At 38.5% G+C, this 6,367-nt stretch overlaps 1 long non-coding RNA gene and 1 pseudogene across 5 annotated transcripts in view; one reads left to right on the top strand and one right to left on the bottom strand.

The window, feature by feature from the left end:
• Positions 1 to 393: 393 nt before the first annotated feature.
• The window catches only part of LOC149119975 (uncharacterized), an 87,086-nt gene continuing 81,112 nt past the window's right edge, over positions 394 to 6,367 (bottom strand). For all 5 annotated transcript variants that reach the window (XR_016227019.1, XR_016227017.1, XR_016227018.1 and 2 more), the window contains exons 2-3: positions 3,720 to 3,855; positions 394 to 674 (exon numbers count right to left, since the gene is read on the bottom strand). This is a non-coding gene — a long non-coding RNA (uncharacterized LOC149119975). The remainder of the gene's footprint in view (positions 675 to 3,719; positions 3,856 to 6,367) is intronic.
• Positions 906 to 973, top strand: LOC149119976 (U6 spliceosomal RNA; annotated as a pseudogene).

Here is a 6,367-nt window from a genome sequence, read left to right as displayed (position 1 = left end):
GCTCATGAAATCTGCAGACTGCATAAATGAATGAATATTTTGAGGGCTGTGCTTTTGTGGAGGAACTTCATAGGAGACCGAAGGAATAAAATAAATCAAAAGTATCCACAGTATATAGAATGTATACTATTTTACAAGTCACAGAGAAGAAGAAGAAGAAGGAAAGTAGTAAGACTAGAAAGTTTGTGGCAAGACTAACAGGCGCTGGTCAAGAACTTAATAAGCACATTAGGAAAGCAGTAAGGTTTCTTTTTTTTTTTTTGAGGAAAAGTTTTTATTTCTAGTGATGAAATTGGCTACAGAACATTATGAAAGTTTAAAAATACAAAGAGAAATTGTCTATAATTAATAGATTCAAAATTTGACAATCAGTGAATATCATCATTAGTCATTACCAACAACAGTTATTGATTTGAAAGGCAGAGTGACAGGAAGAGGGAACCACTGCTTCACTCCCCAGACACTTGCAATAGCCAAAGCTTGACCAAGCCAAAACCAGGAACTGGGAATTCATTCTGGATGTCCCATTTGGGTGCAGGGACCCAAGCACTTCTGCCATCCTCCGTCTCCTCCCAGGGTGCACACTAGCAGAAACTTGCCTCAAAGCAGAGAAGCTACCACTCAAGCCAGGCATTTGTATATGGGATGTGGGTGTGTGGTGGTGATAGCAAGCCCTCATGGATAAAAAAAAAAAAAAAAAAAAAAAGTTATTTCTATGCCAAGGAAATTACTCTGTAGTCTTTCTCTTATAAACTACGTATTGCTGAACCTAGATAATTTTTCCTTTATTTAACAATGACATGAAAATGTCAGTTGAGTTGGCTTTCCTGAAGACCTTGTTTCTTGAATATTAGTGGCTAGCTGAGATAAATTCTTTTCATCTCTTTCTCGCTTCGGCAGCACATGTGCTCGCTTCGGCAGCACATATACTAAAATTGGAATGATACAGAGAAGATTAGCATGCCCCTGCGCAGTAAGGTTTCTTTACCTCCCTGTAGGCTCTGCTCTCCAGAGGTGAACAGGGTCCTCTAAACCCACTTGCTGCACACACAAACACCTGAGTGTTGTATTCTCCCACAGGTGTTGGAGACTGATATGGTGTTCTGATTTATATTTACATAATGGCTAGTGACATCGGGCATATTCACATGTTTTGACCATGTACATTTCTTCTGAGAAATGTCTATTCAGATCCTTGCCTGTTTCTTCACTGTATTTTTTGGAGTTTTTCCAATTCATGTAAATGTTCTGGAAATCTGTAAACATTCAGAGTTTTAATTTTTCCTGCCATCTGTTCATTGTATCTACACTCTGATGTTTACTTTGTTGTGAAGAAGTATCTTAGTTGGATATACTCAAATGTCTCTGTTTTTATTTTTGTGACTATTGCTATTGGAATCTTACCCAAAAGCTATTGTGTGTTGACAATATTTAGAGTTTCCCTATGTTTACTTGGGTTTGGGTCTTATGATTACATTTTAATTCACTGTGAGTTCACTTTCACATAATGTAAGAGATGTTGGAGTCTCTTTTCAGGCTTCTACATATGGATAATCAAGTTCCTCTGCACCACTTGTGAAAGAGATTCTTCTTTCTCCAGTTCATTTTAGTTCCTTTGTTAAATATGAGTTGCTGGTAGAAATTTGGGTTTATTTCTATGCTACCAAGTCTTTTCCATTGAACTATGTGTCTGTTATTATATCAGTGCTAACACTTCTTCTTTTTTTTTTGCAGTATATTTATTTGAAAGGCAGAGTTACAGAGAGGTAGAGGCAGAGAGAGAGAGAGGTCTTCCATCCACTGGTTTACTCCCCAAATGGTCACAATGGCCGGAGCTCTGTTGATCTGAATCCAAGTGTCAGGAGTTTCTTCCAGGTCTCTATGCAGGTGCAGGGGCCCAAAGACTTTGGCCATTTTCTACTTTTTTCTCAGGCTATACCAGAGAGGGGTATAAGAAGTGGAGCAGCTGGGAAACATACTGGCACCCATATGAGATGCCGGCACTGCAGACGGTGACTTTACCTGCTTTGTCATAGTGCTGACCCCTGTAATATGTCTTAAAATATGGTGTGATGTCTCCAGCTTTTTTTTGCTTTATAATATTGCTTTAGATGTTAAGCATCTCTCATGTTTCTATGTGAATTTTAGCATCATTTTTTCTAGCTCTGAGAACATCGTTGGTATGTTGATTGGGATTACATTGAATTTGCAAATTGCTTTTGGTAGTATGGATATTTTGGTATTATTCTTCCCATTCACAAACATAAGTTTTCTGTGAGACTGTCAAAAAGCCTTGACAAAAATTGGACTTTATTACACAAAAATTCATCACTTTTTGGGATCATTTAAATCCATAATTTTGCACTAATATTTGATAAATAATTAAAGACTTTGAGCATTTTAGTAGGAGAAATTAAAATATTTATCAATTTATTCAAATATTGTTTAGATGTGATATTCAAATATTGTTTAGAGCCATTGTCTATATTCCCTCTAAATTACGATCTTTTTGCTTTTTGCCTGTTAAACTTGTCCCTTGATTCAAGAACCCTTTTTAATGTAATGTAAACTGAAAATGTCATTTCATAAGCTAAAAAAAATGACAAAGAAGGAAAAAGAAGGGAGGGAGGTTGAGTATATAATTATGTTCTCCGAATTTTTTCTATAAAACATATTGAATCATTTAAAAGCTAATTAAAATTAAACTCAAAATTGGACCATTATGACCAATATTTAAAACAAGTGATTAAAAACTGTAGATGTCTTCAATTTTGATTATCATTCTTCTTTAGAATATCTGAAAGAAGTCCGGCTTCTCACTTTAAAATATACCAGTGTGTTAGAATTCAGTATTAAATGACTTTGTTTAAAAGTTTTATTTAATCTATTGCTTTAAGTAGTAATACTATGGCCATTGTAAAACAAAATCCTTATCATTTTTCATAAAACAGAAAGGGCCTTTAAAACATCATCACTAAAAATATTAAGAGACCTAAAATATAACATTCTTAAAACCCAAGTGATACCATTCAAAATTTTCAAATATGCAGGGATAGTTCATGTCAAGTAACTAAATAATTGTTAAGTGTATATATGGAATAGCTTCTATAAATTCTTTTGGCAAGGGCTGGCACTGTGGCATAGTGGGTGAGGCTGCCACCTGCAGTGCTGGTATTCCATAGGGGCATCAGTTCAAGACCTGGCTGCTCCACTTCCTATCCAGCTCTCTGCTATGGCCTGGGAAACACTATAAAATGGTGCAAGTCCTTGGGCCCCTGCACCTGCATAGGAGACCAGGAAGAGGCTCCTGGCTCCTGCCTTCCAGTCAGCACAGCTCCAGCCATGGAGGCCAACTGTGGAGTGAACCAGTGAATGGAAGACCACTCTCTCTGCCTGTCCTTCTCTCTCTGTGTAATTCTGACTTTCAAATAATATAAATAAATCTTTAAAAATTCTTTTGGCAAATAGATGAAGCTACTTGTTATACATTTCAAATAAATAGCAAACATACTAGAAAAATATATTGAATAAAATTTAAGCAACTCATAGCTATACACAGAAATTTCTCACCATAACAACATAGCAACCACTAAATTTCCAAATTCAATTTTCCACAACTTAGAATCTTTAACTCCAGAAGGAGTACAAAATTGACAGAACAGTGGCCTATGTATCAGGATACCTAATGCTAATACAGAATTATCCCTGCCACAACTTACCTATGTGACCTTGAACAATTCACTTTACTTCTCTGGGCTTGGCATTTAGCATCCTCATGTGATAAAGGAGGCTTGGATAAGATCAGTTGTACTCTATCTTGAGACTTCAATGATCTCTCAGTTTCCAAACAGGCACCTTAAGGGAAAGTAAACCTTTAGATCAAAGCTTACATTTTTAAATATAAATATATTTTAAACTGTTTCTACAACTAGTACAAAACAACACATTCAAATGTGTACCATGCCACTTTTCAATATTTGGGAATAATTAATGCATCATTTTAGAGCATTGTCTTGAGGCCAGTGCTGTGGTGTAGCTAGTAAAGCCACTGCATGCAGTGGGGGCATCCCATATGGAGGCCGGTTCAAGTCCAGGCTGCTCCACTTTCCATTCAGCTGTCTGCTATAGCCTGGGAGAGCAGTAGGAAGTTGGCCCAAGTCCTTGGGCCCCTGAATCTGCATGGGAGACCCTGAAGAGGTCCTGGCTCCTGGTTTCAGATTGGCATATCTCTGACCTTTTAGGCCATCTGGGGAGTGAACCAGCAGATGGAGGACCTCTCTCTCTCTCTCTCTTCCTCTTGTTCACTATCTGTGTAACTCTGACTTCCAAATAAATAAATAAATAAATCTTTTAAAAAATCAAAAGAATATTGTCTGGCACACAGTGAACCACTAAGTACAAGATATTATTAGTAATATTAGATTGAAATATTGAAATAAACTAGGCAATAAGCCTTAAGATGCAAATTAATACCAAGAAATATAATCTCAAATTTCTGTGTTCAACAAGGTAGTCTCTTTTCACGACTAACTTTATACTAAATAAGATATTTTGATATTTTGTTAAGAGTAAATTTATCGGGGGCCAGCGCCGTGGCTCACTTGGTTAATTCTCCACCTGTGGTGCTGGTATCCCTTATGGGCAAAGTGTTCTAGTCCTGGTTGCTCCTCTTTCAGTCCAGCTTTCTGCTATGGCCCGGGAAGGCAGTAGAGGATGGCCCAAGTGCTTGGGCCCTGCACCCGGATGGGAGACCAGGAGAAAGCACCTGACTCCTGGCTTTGGATGGGCACAGCTCCAACTGTGGCAGCCATCTGGGGACTGAACCAATGGAAGGAAGGCCTTTCTGATTTCTCACTGTATATAACTCTACCTGTCAAATAAAAAAAATTATTAGTTTTTCATAAAAACTGCAGTATTGAAAAAGTTCTAAAATCCCTCTAATTCTAAATGTCTGTGACTGCTAACTCATTAGCACATATTGCATTCTTTACATCTGGGTAATCATGACAATTCACTTTTAAATGATTAACAGATCTGCTGTTATATATAAATACATGCTTTTCCGAAAATCATACAATAAGCAGGCTACATACTTTACTTCAAGTAGAACTGCCATATCCAGTCCTACAATTGTAAATAAGACAGTTTCAATTGTTCAGCATTATCAATTATAAATTCCAATCGTGTAGCAATACTCATAAGAATTTAGGGGGCCGATGCTGTGGAGTAGCAAGTAGAGCTGTGGCTTGCAGTGCTGACATTCCAATTGGGTGCCAGTTCAAGTCCTGGCTACTCAAATTACTATCCATCTTTTTAGGCAAGTTCCGCCTTTCAAATAAATAAATAATTATTTAAAAAAACAGCTTCATCTCAGAAGGAGCTCCTGGCTACTGGCTCCAAATTGGCATACCTCCAGCTATTGCTGCCAATTGGGGAATGAACCATCGGATGGAAGACCTCTCTCTCTTTCTCTCTCTCTCTCTCTCCTCTCTGTGTAACTCTTTCAAATGAATAAATAAATCTTTAAAAAAGTAGCTCCAGTTATTGACAACACAGTAGACTTGCATTAATTTTGGTTCCCTTCTCACTTTGCAAAGGGATCAGTGGCAGGTCAAAACAGTTGACAGCCTTGCTAACAGGAGAAGAGATAGCTGAAGACAGAAAATGAAAAGCAGCCAAATACATCATCAAAGAAAGAGAAGTGGACCCCATCCAACACAAACCTTTAAAAGTGGATGCTCTCAATTAATGAGTGAAACAGCTGCCCACTGAAATCTTGTCTAGGGAGGGAAGATGTCCTAAGTTCTGCTTTTGTAAACTCCAGTCATAAATCTGTCCTAATAAATCTGTCCCTGGCATCTCTTTTACAAACATACTGGACCCACTGACCATTGGAAATGTGGTTCTAATCATGTAGGCTGCCATTTAAACCCACCAATGCTGTAACAGCTAAGAAACTTGAATTTGATGCTCAATTCTCAGGAAATCATTCCAGCTGAGCCTAGGGCCATTAATAGAAACTCCTTGGATCCTCCACTGTCTCTGTGCCTGTTTGAAAGAAGGGAGATTTCCCACCCCATGTTTCTGGAACAGCTTCAAATTCCACATTGGAAAAATTTGATAATTAATACTTGAGAGGGATCAACACACAAAGCAGCTATTCACGCTTCACACTGCTCCCCACCAGGAAGATGAGGTGCAGGATGAGAGCAGTGGGGCAGATCCTAGACAGATCCTCCTGCCCACCCCTCTGCTGCCCCAGGCTCCCTCCTGAGGGCCATCCAGCCCCACCCTGCAGGAACCAGCCCAGGAAACATCAAGAGACCAGGCCAGACTGCATTCTGAGACCACCCACAGTGGGAACCCG

The sequence above is a fragment of the Oryctolagus cuniculus genome, chromosome 21, assembly GCF_051225735.1.
Source record: "Oryctolagus cuniculus isolate XC-2025 breed Fujian yellow rabbit chromosome 21, ASM5122573v1, whole genome shotgun sequence".
In the NCBI taxonomy this organism is placed as follows: Eukaryota; Metazoa; Chordata; class Mammalia; order Lagomorpha; family Leporidae; genus Oryctolagus; species Oryctolagus cuniculus.
Note: the sequence above shows the minus strand (reverse complement) of the source record. Positions and strands in the feature narration are given on the sequence as shown.